General features: G+C 41.0%; 1 protein-coding gene across 4 annotated transcripts in view; it reads right to left on the minus strand.

Moving 5' to 3' along the window:
* LOC118504053 overlaps positions 1–9,208 on the minus strand; it is a 42,245-nt gene extending 33,037 nt beyond the window's left edge. For 2 of the 4 annotated variants that reach the window (XM_036038084.1, XM_036038083.1), the window contains exon 1: positions 8,254–9,207. The gene's annotated coding sequence lies outside the window, so the exon portion shown is untranslated. Of the gene's footprint in view, positions 1–8,253 lie in introns of all 4 variants that reach the window. The other 2 variants (XM_036038082.1, XM_036038081.1) reach the window with 2 other exon arrangements.
* Between the last annotated feature and the right edge of the window lie 13,872 nt (positions 9,209–23,080).

Here is a 23,080-nt window from a genome sequence, read left to right on the forward strand (position 1 = left end):
GCAGCAGCAGCAGCAGCGTTGCTCACCGCGATCGGCAATCGGTCACGATTTAAACGAACAAAATATTCCAAATTGGCAACTGACTGGCTGACAGAGCAAATGGGCCACTTTTATTGTGTGGCCGCACAAACCGCACAATGTGCTTCAATTGACACAAAGGTACAAAACCTTTCAGTGGCCGAAGGCGGACCAATAAGCCGGGTACGCCACGCATCCGCATCATCGGTGTTCCGCCGTTTGACATTGGGCACGCACCACGGATGAGGGCGGTTTTTGTGTTAAATTATAACTTCCGACCCGGTGATGTAAAACCTTGTGCAGTGCTGTGCTGTGTGTTTTTGGGGGTTTTTGTGGTAGCGTCTCCGGTGTGGGCCGCACGCATTACGGTGTTTTTTGATGCTATGTTATTACACGACTTTACTTCCTATAATCAGGCGCAATCCGATCGAGGGCATATGCAAAAGTGCTCGTTCATGCGGCACTGATGATCGTACTTGTTTTCGAACAAGTCATCAGTTGTTTAAACGGTGCGAAACGGGTTCGAAACAAAGTGCGTGAGTGTGTGGATAAAAAATCGAAAAGTTCGTAAATATCGGTGACTGTATTGTGCTATAATTATTGTGATGAACATAGTAATTTCATTCCTATTTATTGCTTTTTTATATTTTACTCAAATTATAATAAAGTTTTTTAAGCGTTTTGCGACCGTCAACCAAAATTCTTTAATTATATCTGTTAACATTTATTATTGTTTTCTTTCGATTTCCCTTTTGCTTTTATTTTTTTGTATTAGGTTTTAATCTGTTTTATTAATGATAATTGTTTGTTTGCTTTTTATATTAACTTTATTCCTGCTGCTTTCTGTTTCTGTTTCATCATTTACTATAGTTATTTGTTTTAAAATTCTTCTTCTCATAATGTGACTCATTAGATTTTTTGAATATTTGAGCAAAGAATCGAAAAACAAGTAAATTCTTAAAAGAATAAACACAAATAAGAGTCATTTGAAGACTTAATAAAAACAGAAAAAAGAGATAAAAACGAATACAAAGCAAGAAGCTAATTGGAAAGCAAACTAATAAACACCGGCAAAAGCGTATAAAGTACAATACTTATTTGAAACCCGTTTTTCAAATAAAAATGAAGAACAAATCAACAACATATCACAAAATTAAAACCAAACAAAATTATTGTTCAAAACACAAGATAAGTTGACGTAGGAATTGGATGTAATGATGTCTTTATTATATTTCTTCTGCAAGGAAACTCCTTCTCAAAACCTTAACCTCTACTCCATTCTACAGTGAATTTAATCTCAAACATCACTCCAACACTCACAGCCACGTGCCACTAATGCGCCAACCACATCGCATCCATTAATCCATGTTTGGCGTTCCCTTTTCTGTAATCGCCTCAAAACATTATCCACTTCAACTGACGCACCACTTCACCGGGCGAAAAACCAATTAAATCTGTTGAATTCAAGCAAATTCCTGGTTTTATTTATAAAATTTCCGGGTAGCACTGTTTTGGGCCTGGCTACCCATCACAACTGCTATCCCCTACCCAATGGCCGCTTGTAATTGAATGAAGTTATTTGCGCTTCAACGTACAAATTCAACATGACAAATTAAACCGCTCCTGCTGCTCCCTTCGGTGCGCATTGTTATCACGCTTGCTTACCAAGCCCAACCATCCGCCCAACGCATGATCGATGTGGTCAGCTTAATCCTTGGTGGTTTGGATAAAATTGCGCCCCGCTCGGTGTAATCCGCTCGTACTCGTAGCTCGCCAGTTGGAGAGGGTCACTTCAAGGAGGTAGACCGCACAGACCGACGGCACGTCACTGTCGTCGTCCATCCCACGCAGCGGCAGCACCACCGCGCTTCAAGTGGACCGCTCGCCCAAATCCCTTTTTTCGAGAGGTTGTTTGCCAAAAGTGCCAAATTAAAATTGTTGATACCGAGAAAAGGCAGGAACGAAACGACCACCTTTCCTGCGTGTGTTTCTTTGCGATGCTAAGCCCGAACGCCACCTGGCGGGCGGTAACGAATTAGCAATTATTCGAAGCTCGCATAAAACTGCCTTATCATTCGGTGGAATCAATTTTACACCCCAAACCCCTTTGTGATCCTGTTTGGTATTTTCAGGGCTTTTGGGGAGCTTTTTTTGCTGTATTTTTGTTTCCCTCTTTGGTAGGATGAACAGTACAGTCCATTCTTCCTGGGCGGAAATTGTGATCTTACAGGTGAATTGATAAGTTGTTAGAATCGTAAGGGGATGGATTAATTGGAAATGATTATCAAAAATTTATTGTGATAGTAAATGAAATAAATTTGATTGATCATTCATCTCTTGTGTTAAAGAAGTTTTCATCCACTGTTTCTAATCTGATCCTCAAATTTTGAGCCCTATTCATGATCATTTCGGAGATATCTCTCTTGTTTGCAGAAATCTTCAGGAATAGATCTATTAATTTATTTTTTATCTATCGCTATCTTAGTTCCTGTCATTTTGTATATTTTTTGGGTTTTTTAATTCTTATTGATTTATTTTCATAGTTTTCATAGTTTTAATAACAGTTCTACTTACGAGTTATATGATTTATATTACTGTTTTTTTATCCTTTTTCTATTTTTCAGCTTCGTTTTAGATGTTTTCTTCCATTTTAAGTACATTTTTATTTAAATTTTTCATATTTTTATTTAGTATGCAAATTTAAGAAAAATATTTATAAATGTTTATTAAAAGCTGAAACATTTATCAACACCATTCAATTATTTTACAAGATAAAGTAATTCATTTACAAATTTTTACATTCAACCCTTTTGACAATACGGTGTCAAGCCGTCTTACAACAATTATAAATAAAATAAATAAATACGCAACCCCTTTCTACACACTTATCATTTCGCACTCCCAAACTCCCAAAATCTCGAGATGACAGAGCGACAGTGGTGCGCTGTTGGGTTTCGCGCCTCGTGCGGCATCGCGATGGTGATAAATTGACACCGTGGCGCAGCCGTGGACGCGCACGCTCGGGACACACTCGTACGGTCCCGCGATCGCGATAGGTGGTACCGTTCTTTATCGTGTTGCCCCGTGTCCCACCCGTCCCAAACCGTCGTCCGGCTCCCCGTCCATTGTTGATTGGTGTTGGCCTTTGGCAACATTCAGCACTCCGGTCCTCACCGCAATGCGACGTCCTTCAGCATGAATCCTTTCAATCGCACAATCCCACCGGGAGCTAAATTGGAACAGACCGGGTCCGTGTGTGCGTGTGTACGATGGTGGAAAAATAAGAAACTGTCAGCTTCCAGTCAACAGGGCTAACGGACTGCTGCCGCCAGAAAAATGGACGATCTCCTAAACCATCCCCCCAACACCCTAGCGCTTTCGCCGAAGGACACTCGGCATAACTCAACTGCGGGCTAAGCACAGCATGACTGGCACCCGCAGATGACAGCGATTCTATTTTACCACATTTTACGGTTGTGAAACGATTTTTTGATTGTGTCGGCTTTGGGGGTGAGGAAGCGCTAGAACGCTTGCTAGATCCTGCGCGCACGGTAGGGAAGCCATAAAATATGCAAATTTGTCTGGCGTTCTAGCCGGGCCCGAAACGGTTTGTCAAAATATGTAACATAAATTAAGCTTCTTTAAAATATGGAAGAAAGAAAAGGTAACGGAATTTAATCCTGCTTAAGAATGGTGCGAATGTTGCTCGTGACAGCTTAGAGGACAATGTTGATATCAACACTGGGGTTTTTTTTGTGAGTTATTGTTCGACTAGCTTAGTAAAATAAGGGAATGGATGCTTTATAGACAATTTTGAGGTTTCGCCAATAAATTTCAAAATTTTTGAATATCGAGTCGAACTGTTCATCAGCTGTTGGTTTGTTAATACTAATAGGATAAAACATATTCACAATGACGACCTGGCCTTTTTACATGCATAAACATTTGCAGCTAAATATAAATCGATTCAAAACCCCATTTTTTCATATTCTACCCCGATAAATAGAGCACCGTTTCCTGCCACCAGTGCGTGTTATTCAATTGGGCACGCCCGACCACCCCTTCTGAATAATCACCCATCGCGATAAGCACACTGACGCAGTTGTTCAGTGTAAATACTAATTTTTAATAGCACACATACACTCCCACCACCCCCGGAAGGGTCACATTCCGATGCGTTTTGTAGCAGATGTTCAATTCCGGGCCCGACCACTCCCTTTCCGGCTTGGACAAAACGTACCAACCGTCACCATAATGCACCATAAACACACGATCGCGTCACAAACACACACACACCATCCCCATTCAAGCGACACTCGATTCGTTCAAGGTCAGCTACTTCCCGCGGCATTAGCATGTGTCCTGCCCACTCACCCCCGTCCCATGCGCTGTCCCTTCCATCCGCTTCCTCCACCAACCGGAACCTGCCAGCAGATGATCGAGAAAAGCTAACCTTGACAGCCTCCGACTGTCAACTCTAATCACGTACGCTTCGTCTGCTCCGTTCGACAACCATCAACCAGTGCGGATGGTGGGATGCCGAAACGGAAGCAGGTTACGGTGCTCTCTCGAGGCTCTCCGGCCTCTTCCGTTACTGGTGCGCATTGAACGATCAATTCCGACACTCACGCAGTACGCTGCCTACGGATCTGGGCGGATTTTTTTGTTGCTGAATGTCAGCCTTCATGCCGGCTGACTTGCGCCCCGCTAATGTACCGATCGTTGGCACTGCGATGAAGAAATGCGGAGGTGGCCATCGCGATGGACAATGTAGCCGATGTTCCCTTGAACTCACCTTCAGCCGAGAACTCGGAGTTGGGAACGGAGTGGGGGGGGTGTGAAGGAGTTCGTAATGGAGGAAGCAGGCGAACGCGTGCGTGTGTGGTTTTGACATCCTCGATCAAGTCACTTTACATTAGTGACACTTGAAGATCCATCTTCGAGTGATTTGAATGACATTCAGCTATTAGAGTGAAATATTTTAGTTTAAGTCTGTTAAACATATTGACACCTTTCTACCACAAACGGTGGTCCATCTCTTCAGTTGAGTAATTTAAGTACAAAATTCTCCTCTTGTCGTCATAGTCAACGCTCTCCGAAGCATGATAATTAAGCTCCCCAACACTCCCAAACCGCACCTGCGACACCGCAATGATGACCGGTAAACTTCCTGTCGTTACGTATCGCTTCCTGAAGACAATCGAACGACTGCTGCCAACGACTCTCGCCCAAAACAACCCGAGACCACCATAGACGGACTTGGTTGCTTGCAACCACAGCATCACATCCCCACCGAACGTAAATAAAGCTCTGCTAATACCCATCAACGCAATGGGAGAAAAGGCACCGAGAAAACTAATTGAAGAATAATCTCCCTGCCCCGTGCGATAGACTGGCCACAGGTCTGCGTTGTGTGAGATGTGATTATAATTGGGATGGGTAGCCTGACGTTGCGATGGGAACAACAGAACCGCTCGGGACAGCTTCCAGGTAATGGGCGAAACATTGACGTTAAGACGAAACGATCGCCTAATCTTTCGCTCTCGGGGGACAATTTTGCCGCAGCGCTGTGTTTTCTTTTTTCTGGTAATAAAACCTTGCCGACCGGATGGTGAGAGGTATGGGGGGGAATAGAGCAGAATAGCAGGACTAAAATGGTTCTGGTTTTATTGGAGAGCTAACCATTCGCCGGCATCTTGTTGGATGGAAGTAATGGTGGTGTTTCGAACGATGTCTCCGTAATAATCTGCCGTTCTCAAGACTTGTTTCACATTTCACGTAGAGGTAGAGTTGATTCTAGTACTAACTCTGGGTATTAAAATATGAGCAAGCTGTAGAACTTTCATATGAGGGCAGCTTCTAAGCGGTTTTTATTCACTGCTACAAAGACTTTTCAATTCTTAATAGCCTTAATAAACATGTTTTGATCATCAAGAGTATACGAGAGCTTTGTGGGTCGTATTTGACGATTCTGTCACCTGTTCAATTAACGATAGAAATCCTCGACCTTTGTTTGTTGTCTTGGACTTTGTTGTATCTATTTTCAACGCTTTCCGTTCCTTGCTAGAAAAGAGAGCTTTCTGTGTTATTTTAGTAAAAAAAATGTTTCAAGCAAGGGTTTTATGTTTCTATTTTAAATTATCCCTTGATTATTCTTGGAGTCTCTAAAACTGATTAACGATTGACCTTTGTACTTTTTTCATATTTTAATATTTTTCAAACTACGGCCAATACGGCCAGGCCGTTCTTTATGAATAAAAAAAAATATATATTTTTCAAACTAAGACAAGGTATTATCTAATCTTGGATTTGTATCAAAATTCAACTAGGGAAAAAGCTCCAGGCTTCTTTAGCTTCACCCGGGGAGCTTTTTTTTAATTATGTCTTCGAAGCAAATCCATTGCTTGCTAGTTCTATATCGTAGTTGAAATCAACAGGCAGTGGCTGCTTCGATGGGATTATCAAATGTGTTGGAAGTGATGTATTTTGCTCCTATTAGTATATTGATCTAAAGCACAACATCACAGAAAAATGGATTTTTCAAGTAATAAGGTGCAACATTTTTTTTTATTTAGACAAGTTTTGGGTCCCTGAGATATCATTCGCCTTTCGCATAAAATTCAGAAGGAATGAACACATCGAGAAGATCGAGCTCTAGAATATATTAAAAAAGTGAGTTTTCAGTGGCATTATTCTGATCAAGAAGTCATACATATCAAAAGACAAAGTATTGCGACATTTTTATACTTGTTTTTAGTTATCAAACATGCGTGACTTTCATTTAAACACTGAAGGTCTGAAATTTTTCGATGCACGGGTTGTTCTTGAATAGATTTTGAACAATTGCTAAACAAAGAGTTATCTTATGGATAAGGTCTCATGAAATAGAATATGAGTAGAATGTCCTTCCTACATCGAGACTGATCAACAATCTGTAGCATTTAAATTTCAGGTCCAATAGATTATGTCATATAATCGTCCTAGGTCACGTTACTGATTTGAGAATCTTATTACAAAAATCCTTTTTTTCTGCGCACAATAAGCCTTTTTCGAATAAGATTTTTGGACTTTGAAACATAAAAATATCAAATTTACTATATTTTTCCTTTTGTGCGTACGTACTAAAGACAATTTAATCAACGCATTATCTCACGCAGCTCATTAACTCGTCTTAAAATCTCCTTCCCGAAGCTTTCGCTCGCTTGCGCAATAAATCTCAACGCTAAATGCGTGTCTCCCATGCATGCTCACACGAGTTGACAACTCCGTCCGTGCAACTAAAACCAAAACAACACCAGTAAAAAAAATCAAGAAAAACAAAGAAATTCTACCGCAAGCATACGGAACATCCTTGAATTAATGATAAGTTGTTTTTTTTTTTTTGCTCCTCCCGTTCTGTTCGCCCATTTTGTTATCTTCCCTGACGTAATAAAACAAATTACCATACCCGACGTCAGGCTGGACATTTTCTCCCTCCAGACCATGATGTTTATCGTCGCATGAAAAAAAAAAGATTCTCACACGGATGCAAACTCAAGTAACCAGTTTGCTTTTTTATTATTAAAGCATTTATTTTATTTTCCTCCTAATGGGCCTAGAACGTACAAGTCCGGCCAGCGAGAACACACCAGGGACGCGTTGTGAATGAGCATCTACCCTTCATTTCGGTGAATGAATAAACTCATCGCCCGTCCCCGCTTTCCCTTATCTCCCTCGCTGTTCATCATTAGCCACAGGGTTATGAGCTTCTGAACAAGTACAAGTGCTAGCCCCAAAGCTCCCCGGGAGAATATGGAAGAATCGTAACAAATCACGCACGCATAGCTTAATGTCGCGCGCGCACTCGTCTCTCTTGGGTACCCCGGGGTACATTGAGACGAAATTATGCCCACGCCGGTGATGAACCGCGACCGCGACTACGCCGGCCGCATACCGAATCGATTATTGTGAATTAATTTGGTGGTCCATTGTTTACGCATGAGCCTCACGGTGGAAGTCACAGCACGCCCCGGCTGACGAGCAAAAATATCATCAAAACCGCAAACTCAAGCGTAACGAGCGCCGTCCGATGGTTTGTGGGTTGCTTTTGTGCCAGGATTTATTTTTTTCGTGCCAATAATTACCAAACGACGGTATTGGAGGAGAAGTATAGCAGAATAAGGCGAATATTGAAGAATAATTTTGATTCTATAATAAGCCAGGCTAGTTGAAGGTAATGTGAATAAGAATATTTACCTGATTGGCGTTTGAGAAAATGGGTGGCAGCGTCCACTATAATTACACCGTTAGCTCTTGGGTAAATACCACCGTTTTATTCACGAGATTGATCGTATGCCAACGTCAGGTGGCGGTACGATAAGAAGCGCTAATCCATTACAACGTCACAGCGCGCGGGAATGGTGACAATCGGTTCGATTACGTTCAAATTGAACCGTTAGCTGCGCGAGCTAGACATATTGGGTTACCTTTTGTCCATCACCACCTGGCCACATACCACACTTGTAACTGTAATCATTCACAGCTTGGAACGAAATTTGATATTTACCCTTACAAGGCGTTGCTTTTTTTTTGTTGGTTGCCCCAACTACACCGCACCGTTTGTTGTGTTGCTTTCGCCCACGAGTGACGCGCTTAAAGTGTTACAGTAAATGATAAGAATGAATTTGTATGTAAACACTCAGCACCACTTAGCAAGCTCCAAATGCACCTTAATGTGCTTTGAATATTAGCGTTTTAAGGTTTAGCTTAACGTTATGAGGGAGGTTCGTCGCTTGTTTTCGTTGCAATCTTTCGTGTTTATTCTAACCAACCGCTATCGTAGATGCACACTCATCACTTTAATAATTAGACGATTAGCACAATTTACATCACACAGCACGCAAACAAAGCACACAGACACGCACAAACACTTGAAATATTAGTATCCTTTGCAGCCTGATTATCGAGGTCCGATTGGAGCAAAACAGGACCCGTTCTCGATCAGGGACGAGTCGCTGGGTTTTTTAGCTATTAATTGTTGTTCGATGCAAGCAATTTTGCTTTCGGTTAGCGTACACTCGTTTTCGTTCGCGTAACCGCGGTGGAAAGGGGCTAAGCACAGGCACACACACACACAGGCACACGGCGTAAGGTGTACCGAAGTCGCGTAACTGTGGACGGTACCGCGTTCGGATGGAGACTGCGCGAAAACGCGGATTGAAAAACGGCAAATCGCGCTGGATGCTTTGGAGTGGTGAAGTTGAGTTGGGCGCTCTCTCGCGCTCTCATGAGGTTTGGGCGAGAAGCGAGCGATAAACAAGCGATGGGAACTATGGGGCTAAGGCGTATCGAATGTTTGACTGAAGAGCGGATGGACAGAGTAAGGGTTTTAGGTATTTTACATTATTTTTATTAAATAACATAAACCAATGTATCGTGAACTAATTGAGAATGTTTTGAAAATAGTTTTCGGTAGAAAATTTTGCATTTAAAATTTGAATTGTTAGAAAGGAAATTTACTTAAAACAGAATTTTGTGAAGCTTCCTGTTTAAATTTATTTATATTTATTTTATTTTACTTCCTTAAGCTTCCAAAACATTTTTTTGAATTAATCAATGCAACATCCACCTTCATTCCCATAGTGCAAAATTCCTTTGGCGGCGCACTCCAACGAAAACACGCGCGAGAGAATGTCCATAACCATGCTTCACACTACGAAAGACTTGAACGCCACCGCCACAGCGACGAACCGCTCGCGTTTCCGCGCGATCCCACCCCGGTTGGGATCGGCAATGAATGAATTGCCGATCGTCGTTCGCGCAAGAATGAAATCACTCGCGATCGATAGCACCAATACCAGCAGTTTTGCAGCAGCCACCTTGTGTAGGTGGCACCGAAGGCAAGACAGGTGTGATCGCGATCGCGAAGGTGTCTGGCCCCGTTGTTCCTTTTCGGGAGCGGTGAAGGGTTTTGGAGGGGAGAGGTGGTGAAGGGCGATGCTAAGGGTAAGCTAACGAGTACGTACGTCACCGACCCCGCCGCAACCTGCCGATCTTCGATCGCCTCTAGTAGCGTAAACCTATTCCGCTCAATTCCTATTTATTGCCAAGTGCACTTGCGTACAACCAGGCCCAGCTCCAGTAAGGGTAGTGTACACTAAACGCGCACACAATTTACTTATCGATCGACTTCTTGCCATACCAACACTACCAAGACACCGTGCCTCGGAAACTCGGGGGGATGAGCTGACTGTTGTGCCTTGTGCTCGCAAGAATCGCAAAACATTTCGTACACCAGCTGAGCAGCTGTGGCTCAATTAGTAGCGCTGCTGCTCGGTCTGTCTGTCGATGCCCCGACGTTTGCTTTATGGATTTCCGATCCGAGAGCGATGCGTTGAAACGAAATAAACTGTCGAAACCCCCGAGCACAAGGAACCGAAAAAGTATCACCGATACGTCAAACATTGTCATCATGGTTGAGCGCGAATGATACTGCGCTTCCGTTTAGCTCCGGCCGGGCGAGCTAACTAGCTGTAACATAAATTTTTCCTCAGTGAGCTAATTAATATAAATCACCGATCGAGAATGTTGCGATCGTTGGCTCAATCTTCCTAGGAATGGGTCACACATTACCGATGCTTCGTCAATCAATTAGAACTGCTTATTTGACCGTGCAGCGATAATGATTGTCTGGCTAGGGGAGCTTTCTGTTGTTGCTGTTGGACCTTCTCTGAACCTTAAATAGAAACACCGAAAAAAAAACCGATTTGTTCGATCGTTCGGTGCGTGGAACCGAAAACAAAGGTAGAACATCCGCTTTCTTGCATGGGGCAGCAAAGCGATTCGAATGTTTGTACACAGAGGTTCGATTGGGAGGCTTTTTTTTTGGTTGCTGTTGCTGCTTGGAAGTACTTGAAATTCAAACGTCAATCAGATCGTTTTGCTTCAAATGCTGACATACACATGTGAACACATTTCCGGCAGGAATACTTTATTTAAGCAAACAAACACAGAAAGGCTGTAAAAGCTGTTTTGTTAATGAGCTCAGAGCTGAAACAGATTACTTTAAGACGCGTTCGGTTCTAAATGGGTTCAGATTGTGCGATAAGGGTAAAGTACTTAAAGATTGATCATACATATTCCAAACAAAATTGCTTCCAAATGAATTGCATAAAATGATTTGAGAATTTTATCTCGTGTCTGCAATCAAAAAGTTTATTTTTCAGATTTATTTAAGCTTTTTTTTATTTTTTAGTGTTGTTGTCTTGTTTTATTATCTTACGGGTTGATTTTAGATTTGGTTTTAAAAACATTCGAAGGGGATTTAGGTTTTGTTTCATTTTTCTGTAAACACGTAACACATTTTGCCAGTATTTTGTATTACTAGAGGCTTCTTTTTAGAGTTTTGTTTTTTTTTTCTTCTTCTTTGATCTTTTTTAAAATTTCATTTACATATATTGTTTTCCTTGTCTTCCTATTTTTATTTAATGTGTTATTCTCTCGGCTAATTTTGTTGTATGTTGTAAATTACAAATTAGTTTTTTATCTTTCAATTTTGTATCCTGTAACAATGCAGAATTTAAAAAAAAATCATTCAGAAATTATGTTTTCTCATCTTTTTTTAATTATTGTTGCTGTTGTACATTTTTTATACATTGTATACTTTAAGATTAACTTTATTTGTTATGTTTTTTATCACATTTTTTATGTTTTTAAACGTTATTATTTTTTATTAGATTTTTACTTCAATTTTTTATACTTTTGTTGTTTTATGCTTATCGAATCATTTTACGAATTTCTTCGAATTTTATTTCCAAGTTTATTTTTCTTCGTCAATTTTCTTCTCTTTAGTTTTCTTTTATTAATTACGTTATAGTTTATTTTAAAAGTTTTTAAATTTTTCATCTTCTGTTTTTTTTTATATTTATTTTTTTATCCTTACTGCTCGTGTAAATTTATCACTGGTTTCACCAGTTATCTTTTTATTTTATTTATTGATTACTACGGACAGATGCCGTATTTTCAGTTATCTTAACTAGTTATCTTTTCTTGTTTAGCAATACGGCAAGATCGTTTATAAAATCTATTGTTCTTTAATATACTCATTTTTTGTTTATTTCCAGTTTTTTTTCTTTCTAACTTATACTTGACTTAAGTGTAATGTATATCCCTTTTAAACTATCATTTACATTGTTGGAATCTAAGAAATAAACTCCGATAGTGTTCCTTTTAGCTTGTATTTCAATGTCACGATCGAACTAAACCAATTAAGTACACAGTCTTCTTCTTCCTTGGCACTACAACCTCTAGAGCCTCTTGGCCTGCCATTTCTGGCTTACTGTGACTTAATTTTACCCGTAGTAAAATAATCAGCACTACATACGATGAGGCGCTCGGGATGAGATTAGAACCCCGGTCCTGCCGTGTGAAGACCGGCGCCCCTGTCGCCTCGGCCACCGGACCGCCCCAACGTAAACAGTGGCACTCTGAAAAACACATTCAAACGACCCCAAAAAAACCCAGCGCTAAACGACAGATTGTAAACTGACACCCCACAGTACTGTCAGTAAAGAATTCGAACAACTTCATCAGCAAACACCTCGCACCAGCTGTACCAACATTGGCCCACCACCCAACATGCTCCACGCTTATACGCCTTAATGAATGTTTTCCCTTTGCCTTCAGCCAGTGTATCGGTGTTTTATTTCCCACCTCTTTTTGGGGAGGCAAACATTGATATCACGAGGCCACTAAAACATGTCGATCAAGGCACGAGCACCATCACGATTCGTGCCTCGTGCATCTCTAGCCACACTAGTGCCCGCGTGACACTGAACCTTCCCTAAATGGCAGTCAACCCCGCGAGCCAGGAACGACCGGCCGACCACCCCGTCGGCCGTCTCCCCACCACCACGCGCCTCACCCTTCCCACTATAACGCACTTAGACACACACACACACACACACACACACACACGGTTGTGGCAATAACACGTAACAAGGTGACAAACCAGCAACGCTCCCAACAGATGGTTGCAATTTTCCCCATTCGCCTGCAATTGCATCGTCCGACCGGCACGAAAATGTGTCCTCGGACAGGGCATCGACGAAACATTAGCCTGCCGTGCGCGAAAATTACCCAAAACCCCGTCGATCGAAAGTGAAATTTCGTAACCTTCGATCGACGCACCGTCCGTCCGTCCGTGGTGATGTTCGGTCCGTCAGAACTCCGCACCGCTCCGGGGGCACAACATAAACAGCATGATTCGTCCGGACCGTATTTGTGTGTGTGTGTGTGTGTGTGTGCAAACGATGCTGGAGATATGATGCTGGCCACAATGTTCGTCAATGTTCGACGGTAGGTCGTATCGCACCGGGAGATCGAGTACGGCCATGTAATTAAAGATTATTCGATTCCACGCGATTCCTCGCCACATGCAAGCATCCACCGACCGACGGTCGGGTGATTCTTGATGGTGCTTGGATCCGCCGATCCGTTCGGCGAGTGACCCAAAAACGCTACGTCGTCGTTATGATCGCGCATAATTGCTGTTTTATGCGACTGACTAAACGGAGATCGGCCAAAACAGTCAGCCGAGCACGGAGCCTGCCATTTCGCGCCGAGTTTGGAAAACGACGATCGTTCTTAATGATGATGCTTGCGATCGTTGCAACGACTCCCGACAGGCTCCTTTCCTGATAAGGAATCGGTTGGCGAATGGTTTCGAATGGTGATTAATTATTTGCGGGCAGCAACGGTCTCGAGGGTCTCGAGGGTTGCATTTCCGTTTCGCGCCGATTACGAATTGGGAGCAATGTCGATTTCGGTTGGCGCCGCTAGTGCAAACCGTGTAAACGTTAGTAATAAACAAGGGGGTTTTAGGGTGATGGCGAGATCAAAGGTGGCATTTGAAATGATTTATGATGAGAATTCGGTCGAAGTAGTCACTGGTTTTCAGTGTTTAATTAAGAAGTGTTTGTGTGTGCTTCGTTTTGGTTTGAAGTTGTTAAAATTAAACAAAGAATTGTATTTACTCAGTCTCCGTTCTTTAATTTTCTTTTCTTCTATCTGCACTTTAGTTTACTTTAATGCTTTTCTTTATCAACTTACCAAATAACTTATTTGATTTGTAATGGATTTGTAATGACTTTTTTTAACAAAAAGTATGATCTTTATTTTAAACTTTTCGTTGAATTATAATCATTATAGGGTTTTCTAATTAAATCTCAAATAAGCTATTGAATTCTCCTTACCAATAGGCATTTTTTTATATGTTTGAATTATTTTTTCTTTATTTTATGTTCCCGAATGGTACATTTATTCCTTTAACTATACCCCTTACTCTTCCCTACTTAATTAAATTGTTTGTTAATTTTTTTCGATTTTAATATTTTATTTTGTTCAATATTTCAATTGTTCCAATATTCAATTTCAATTTCGTTCAATTTGTTCCAATATTTGTTGTTTGTATTTATTACATTTTTCATATTTTTTAAGGAAATAAAACTTGTTAAGCGATAGATGGTTTTGTTTTGGTGGTTTTCAAGGTAATTTGATGATAATCTCCAAAATTTTATTTACAATCCAGTAAACCAAATCAATGTCTGAAACTTATTTTAAAAATTATTCTTGTGGGAATTTAAGTTAATGTGATCGCTGATGAAATTCATTCTAAAATTATTATAAATACAAGGTGTAGTAAATATTTTATTGTATTTTGAGCCTGTTAAGCCATTGTCTCCTCTTGATGTTCTTTACCCGAGTGTAAGTCGACTAAGTCGACATCTGTCGGATGCTTAATAGCAATTGAAATATTATTCTTAAACATTTATTTAATTTATGTATAACAATTCATAATCATTCTCATCATATAACTTGTATCTGTAGTATAAAGTATTTTTAAGCCGTTAAATGACAACTTAAAATTCCTCTGTTCCTGCCTTCGCAACAGCAGTTATCTCATTTAATTAACCCTCAATTAAGGATGCACCAAAGGTGATGCAAAAGGTACCCTTCATCCAATGCGTTCACCAGTTCAATGACCCTCCGTCGCATAACGGCAACCCGCGAAATGTCGTAATGCTCACACCGAAGACAATCCTACAGCTATGTCCTTGCGCATCGTTACCGTCGACCGAGCAAATGAATACTTCATTCAATACTCGTTAATGTTTTACGATTATCGTACAGCTATAAATTTTAAACACTGTGCTTACCATAAACAGCAAAAAAATAAATAATTCTCCAGCACGACGCACGCGGACAACAAACTTTTTTAATGAGCATTCTTTCATTCCAATAAAAGAAGCATAATAATATCGATAATATTCTCACACCGAGAAGGCTGTTCATCTGCCCCAACCCGAAACAGGGAGAAACGTTCGAAGGTGTGAAATTATTAGCCAGAGCTTCGGGTTTCGGGTCACCACAGTTGCACCATCCGGTCCTTGCCAAAAATCTCAGGTCATGGTAAGTAGATGGGTTTAATTAAAAAACACAGCCTCAAATCGAATCTCCCACCCCGGTAATGGGCAGCCATTAATCAGTGCACCAATTGCGCCACATGCGCCCAATGGGGAAAACACGTGTACACTGGCGTTGACCGAATCGCGGAAACCCCAAAACCCGAACGTAATGTGTTGCGAGCCCGTGTTACAGTAATGATGCACATGCACCGGCAGCTCAATTTATCAGCCTACGCAGGCTGACCACAATCCGTTTACGTGTACGCATAAAAATATTTGGCGGTTCACATTAAAGTGACCCGCAAGGGACAGATGCACACACACGATAGGGGGAGACAGCTTTCGAGCGGGAAACAGGCTGCCGGTTGATCGACGGACGACGTGTTCCATGCTCGGGTATCGATTGGTGCGGCGCGTATAGAATTAAAATATTCACAAACGAATCATAATAACATTTTTCATGTGTTTTTTCGTTATTCGTTGTTTTGTTTTTATTCGGTAGGCGGGATGGAAAACGCTGAATTGTGTGAAGGAAACAAGAATATGCAAACATGCATTTTTTCAAAGCACATAACGAGGTTCACGTGGCAAGCGAACGGCAAAGGTGTCGAACTTGATTAGACCAGTAGTGTGTGAGTGTTGTTCGTGCAATTTTTATTATTTCTTCCACTAAAGACATACAGGAATTTAAGAGTTTTCATAGTAGATTAAACTGGTTTGATTCATTAGACACAAAAATGAAAATAAAAGATAGTTTGCTACACAGGCATATGATTTCTGTTTGGTCAAAGCTCGTTTCATAAAAACATTTTGCATTGCTCCTTAATACTGTTACTAGACAGCAAGTAGAACATGATAATATACATTGTAACAAGTGATTTGAAATGTTGATATTATTATTTTTCCTCCTTTACCGAATATCTATGCCCGGTAACAAGTATCCATCGAATCAATGTTCAGTTACCGATCGAGAACGCCGTGTATGTTATAAGCCCTAATGTCCACCCCTAGTGCGACCAAAATTTAGTACGTAGCCCCTGTAAGCCAAAATGAATTGGGAGGATAGGGGCGAGGGGGTTTAAATCGAATAATAAGCAATATTTCATTCGACTTTATCCAACCATTTTTGACCACACGGAAAGCACACTGTGAAACTATCATAGCGTGTACTGTAAGTGTACTTTTCTTTAAGTATTTTAAATCTAATCTATAATACTCCTGAAGGTACGGGCAGTTCATGTGGCAACATTACTGTTAGACTTGGCTTTAGTAGACAACATTACTGTTAGACTTGGCTTAGCTTCTGTATGTCGAGTCTCATATAATTACCCAATATTCAAATATTTCCTAGCAGTCCCAATATTCAAATATTAAACAACTAACATAATGTACGTTAACCTCAACTAACCTATAGTACCCACGAAAAGAGAGAAAAATGATGAAACATTTACATCCAAGCCTTACAGTCAAGGTTCGACACATTTGCTATGCACTGCCGACAGCAACAAAATCCATAAAAAATCAAAACCCCGTCGATAAACCGGGCATTCGACAGGAAATTTCGTCCCAAAGGACTCATGCGCCGAAAAATGCATGATAAATAAAAAACCGTATTAAAAATATGAAGAAAACGCATGCGAAAATTGAGTCGCTGCGAAACGACGATGAGCCGATGTGTCGCCCGGAGGGTTTGGCTCCGGTTGCCCGAGCTTAGCGTAACATCTCTATAAATTCTTTGCCTTCGGGCGACACACCACGAAAGGCTTTTAAAGGCAAACGAAAACACAAAACAACCACACCAAAATACTCACACAAAAAAGGCATCCCTTTTCAACCCCATCTTCTCTTGCCGTAGCCGTTCTCGTTAGGTTATGATTCTTGCTTACATTTTTACACGTTTATTTTTTTTAGTTTATTGCGATTTATACATTTTTTTTGTTGTCTCTTCTTTCGCCACGCATTTGTCGCTCGATTGTTCTGCATCTCGTGCTCGGGAGGACAACTAAATGCAAGCAAGAGGCATTGGTGTAAAATTTAATTAGGATTAAGCGAAGCGGTTGCGAAGAATTATCGCTTGGCATAATTTAGGGGACGTCCGGCACCGGTCGGAAACCCTCGAAGCATTTCGTGCGCTTATTGTACGGAATTTATTGTGATTATTTTGGCCCGTCTCAGGCCAAGGGTGTGGGACACCTGATGCCTGGTGCCCTTTTATGTGCAGCCCCGTCGTGCGTTAATGATATTTTCACTTGTTACGAGTGCGTGACGCAGCATGATGGGCCGTAAAGCCTTGTGGTTTGGTTTTGTTTGGACTTTGAAATGCTCAGGTCGCGCTCGGTAACAAAAGGCTCAAACAAAGTCGTTCCTTCAGTGTGTGTTGCGTTTCGTGTAATACGTGCTTAAGCAGTATAAAAGCTCCTTATAAATTACTTTTTGATATTTTAATATCCATTTGATTGTAATTGTTCAATTCGTGCCTTGCTTGAGCAGTATTTGAATGTTTCTTATCTTGTTTGTTTCTTCTCGAGTTCATAATTCTGGTTCACTCGTATTTTTTATTTTGTCCCTATTTTATCATTTTTTATTCTTCTATTTATTTTATTATTTTTTTTTTATTAAGACCTTTTGTTTGGTTCTTGTTATGAAAACCATTGACTTAGTTTTGTTTTATTTATTTTTTTAATATTTTCTAGAGTTTTTGTATGAATTATAATGGAAAAAACAAGGACGTTAAAATATTTAACCAACCACTTGCTCAAATTATGATTATGCATCCTCAACCACCTAACCCACATCCGATTCCGAAACACCACTCCACCGTTCTCCACTCTAATGCACTTTACCTTCGATCCTGCATCAAACCCTTGCCCTCGGCATCAGCCAAACAAGATGGGAAGGGAAACCCATCGTAGCAAGAGATTAAGTGGCGATAAACATCTTCTTCATCGGTTTCGGCGATAACGGGCGATCGGAACGATCGCAACTTCATGTGCCCACGGCGCGTACGCATACACACATTAGAAGCCAACCGTCAAACCTTCCCACCGACCCTAACCAGCCGGAACCGTCCAAGCACCGTGGTTTACCTCTCACAGGCACAGACAGCATCATCACATTAACAACACTCCCCAACCGATCCGTTGGCCCCAAATCTTGCTCCGCTGAAGCTCTCGCACACGAAGTACACACGCTGTTAAGACCACTTGACGCGACTTTCCTTCCCATGGTGCAGGCGCATAAATTTACCCCACGGCAATCTTATCCACTCTTTCGCTAAGGATGACGAAATTATGTTCTACAGTTTTCGGGGGTTTTTCGCTGTGTTTTATTTCTTTTCACTGTTTTGCTCTCTCTCTCTCTGGTCTCTTTGGTGATCATAACAAGTGTGTTATTGTGAAGATGTGCAGTACGGGGACAATAAATAAACGCAATAAACCATACGGGCAATGATAACTACCTGGGGATTAATTCCCAAAAAGTTGGGTTGGGTGTAGGTTTTGGTGGTTGCTTTCCGGATTAACGCGATAGCTTGAAGCTGACAGTTTTATTTAGGTGATGTTTTAAGGTGTTTTAAAACTGCTGATATACGTTTAAGTTAATGCAATCAGTTGGTGAAAATTTGAACGCATACGAGCCGTGCTGAACCGTGGTCAATCTTCTAGGCATATCCATATAGGAATATGCAAATGTAATAAATAAGTTCAGGATCGGAGTTCAAATCCCATATAGATCGCCTCTCCCTAAGCAGGGCTGACTACATTGCTAAAGGTAAAATCAAGTAACAGAAAGCTAGAAATGGCCTTCTGGAGAAGGCCAACACCACTCGAGGTTGTAGTGCCAAAGAAGAAGAATAAATAAGTCGCATATTTAAACGACTTTTTACCTTTCTTACAGAGGTCCTACACTACAGAGGAATGGTCCGGATGGGAATTGAACTAAGGTCCTGCCTTATGACGCCGTCGTCGCATCTATCATCGGGCCGCCCCTATCACTAGTTTAGCTCATAATAAATCACCTTTATCCCACCAAATCTAGAACTCTGATAATTTAAAATAAATGTGACTATTTAGACCATTAGATTCGATGAAAACATTCAATTTCAACACGGAAATTCAGGCAATACCATAATGATTTTCATATATTTCTGAGGCTCAAAACAAAATTGTAGTAAGATTCTAGTGTCATGAATGTTTAATAAAACCCGGAATACTCGGACAAATTAGGAAAAAGAAGAAGCATTAGCTGGATGCAATTTAAAAGACAAAAACAATTATAAAAATAATTAAAAACTGAGAAAGCCCGTGTAAACAACGCAAAAAATAAAAGAAAAATGATAATATTAATCATAACATATCATAACATGCATTGAGAAAATTTAAAAAAACATGATAATGACTAGTTCAAAAAAACTGATATAAAACCAACTAAAAGGATAAATACAAAAATCATATAATAAGAAAGTCTCAGAAAAAGAAAAAAAGAGCATAAACTAAAAAGATAAATAGATAACAAACAATTTTAACATAAAAGCTGCTACAAAAAATGAGAAAGGGAATGTGTAAAGCAGAGTAGAAGGGTCATACAAAGCAAAATCATCGACAAGCTCTAATCCCTTCTGTTATCTTTCTTTTATTTGCTCATTTATGTTTTCTTTTCATTTACATATTTTATGTTTTATGTTTTATCTCTTTATATCACTACATTCTACTTACATGAGCACTTTTCGTATACTTTTTCTATTTTTCTTTCAAATTTTCACATTGCTGTTAACTCATTTACATTCCACCCCATTGTATTCTAATTGCTTTTAAGTCTTAGAAAATCTTTCCATCTTTTCTAGCTAATCTTTCCCTTAAACCACACACATGACATCAAACAACGACAATAAAAGAGGGGGGGGGGGGGTAATCTCACGCTGCTGGCCACTCTTGGTCTCACTCAGTACAATCCGAGCAAACCTTCTTTAATCGCCACGATCTTGACGATGATGAAGTACCACCGAAATTCATCTTGACAGTTCGGTACGCCACCACCACAGGGTCGTCTTTACTTAGGTCCTGCGAGCCCAAATGTGTGTAGGGATGTTACCACAGTAAAAGAGCAAGCCAGGCCACTCGTATGCCTCTTGCCAGAACGTGCTAAACGTACGTAATGACCGACGGGTCCCACGATAACAGAGAGGGAGAGAGATACACGCCCTGCACCGCGGGCACTTGACAATCGAGCTTTAAAGCTTAAAGCAAAGCATACAGAAGAAGACGCGCACCCAGAACGCGTGGAGCGCGACGTTCACGAGCTGGTAGACACTGGGAAGAAGAATTTCTTGGAGCAACAACAACAAGAAAACTTAAGAAGGAAAGTAAATTTATTGGTGGCAAATGATTTTTTGTCCTCTCTGCGTCTCTCTGATGCGTGTGGAAGCGTTCCTCGCGAGCAGTTTGTCGTGCGTATTAAGCTTCCTATCAATCAAACTGTCACTCAAGCCGGGTTCGCATCATCGTGATGCACATTTTTGGCGATGCACAACATGCAAATGCAAAGTAACGTACCCGTGTGTGCATTATTGTCCATTCTCTTCCAAATAATATCAATGCAAAAAAAAAGAAGCCGCACATTAAGCACATTGGTGAAGCGGTCAGTGAATTTTCAACCGATTATTATGTGCTTTATTAGCACACGGACGTGCACACACTTTTCTTTTCATTTTCTCGCCGTCTTTTACATTACGGCCACACCCTTATTGTGTTGGCGTTGGACGCAGTCCCGCCCCCTTTCCAACCCCCTCAGGTGGGTGGCAGTGAAATTAATCGCCTATTTGTTGCTGCACACAAGCATCGGCTTGGTTCGCTTTTCCATAATTTCGCGAAGCTTTGCATCCACAGCTTGGCATCCGGCCAACCAAATGGGGTGTTATGCGCTGTGCACTATTGTGCAATGGGTATTAATGTATCGCAGAGCAACATAAGCCGTATCCAAACGGTGGGGACGCGCTAACAAGGGGGCAACATTATGAAAGTGCATCTTTGGCCGTTGGTCGGGTGGTGAAAATTCCATACCCAGCCAAATAGCATCAACGGCGATAGACGGTCGATTCCACCGGTATAAAATATGCAACCGATCCAAGCGCTAATTGTTCTAAAAAAGATGCTCCGAAACCGAGCACTAGGAAGGAAGTTGGCTAGTGAAAGCGAAAATTGCTCGTAACAATAAATGTAGCGAATCGCACAAATAGCAGGTAAAAACCTTTACCGCCTAATGAAACGGTTGAGGTACCAGCAAAGTGGAGTTCACTTTTCCGCTTTTACTCCTCTATTTTTTAATTTTTTTGTGGGTGCTTCATAACCGATGATCGTTTTTGGGATGAAGTGGTGAATTGAAGCTCATCTCATCTCAAGGCTTCGAAAGATCGATTTGAGTTCTTGAAGGGAGAATTGTAAGTGCGTGCCCTCTGTGTGTGCCACCCCCATCCCATTACAAACCGGCGTTTATGAGCGTGTTATAGTAATTAGAACACTTGTAGCGTAAACGTTGCCTATTTTGTTTCTGTGAGCACCGATGCTCGTTAAACACCAAAAATTGAGAAATGAAAGTGAACTTGAGCATTTTTAAGTGGGCGTTTTTTGTTTGTTCTTTTCTCTTCGCATGACGTCAGTAGTGGTGCAGTGAAGCAAAGAATTCACTATTTGTTTTGGAAGATCTGGAGAACGCATTGACTTGTCATGAGTTAAGATGTGCTAAGAGGGTTTTAAATAAGGGTTTAGAATAATTAGTTAATCTTCGTACCAAACAATTTTTTATTATCTGTAATTTAAAATGATTTTTAGTTTGTGACGGTAAGACCCGGGTTCAAATCCCATCTGGGCTGTTCCCCCATAGTGAGTTCCCCCCTGACCTAAGAGGTCGTTTGGCCAAGAAAGAAGAAGAAAGCTTAGTTTGTGACAATATTCGGTCTTTTTAGCTTAAAAATAGATACTTGAGATCCGTAGATAAATTAGGACATGTAGGCACAAACACAGGGTACTTATGGGGTTATGCTTTTCAAATAGATTCTGCAAGCTGTTGAAAGTCTTAGCGCTGTAAGGTAATGATCATGCTGGTCGCAACTTAACTGAAATGAGGTGTAGATCTTTTTGGAAAAAAATATTACTTAAATTAAATAATAAAGACAGGCTAACAACTATTCTACCCAAGTGCTCAGTTGAAGGAAGATGGAAAACTCTCAACACCCTTTGCTACAACCGAGGGCCTGCGCTAGAGCGATCTCCTTTGTTGTCTTCTCCTCAATCTGGAACTAGAACAAGCTTACGAGGACCTTGGTGGTTCAATGGCTCTACCCAGGGCAATCTTGACACACGGTGATGATACAGGCAGCATTGGTTTGAGACTCGCCTTAGTAGCAGAAGCTTACCAAGCAATTAAACGAACGTCTCATATCCTCAGGCTTGGGCCAGCGGCTCTGCTAGCAAATATCGAATCGCGCAGGGACGGTACACAGAAATATGATCACACCTTTAATCAAAACTTCACTTTTCCCTAGAATAATGCCGCAGCTTGAGCTAATTCCTTCACACAAAATACCTTTCATGACGGATTTGAAGTTGAAGCTGTCGAAATCCTCT

Source organism: Anopheles stephensi, chromosome 2 (assembly GCF_013141755.1).
Source record: "Anopheles stephensi strain Indian chromosome 2, UCI_ANSTEP_V1.0, whole genome shotgun sequence".
NCBI lineage: Eukaryota > Metazoa > Arthropoda > Insecta > Diptera > Culicidae > Anopheles > Anopheles stephensi.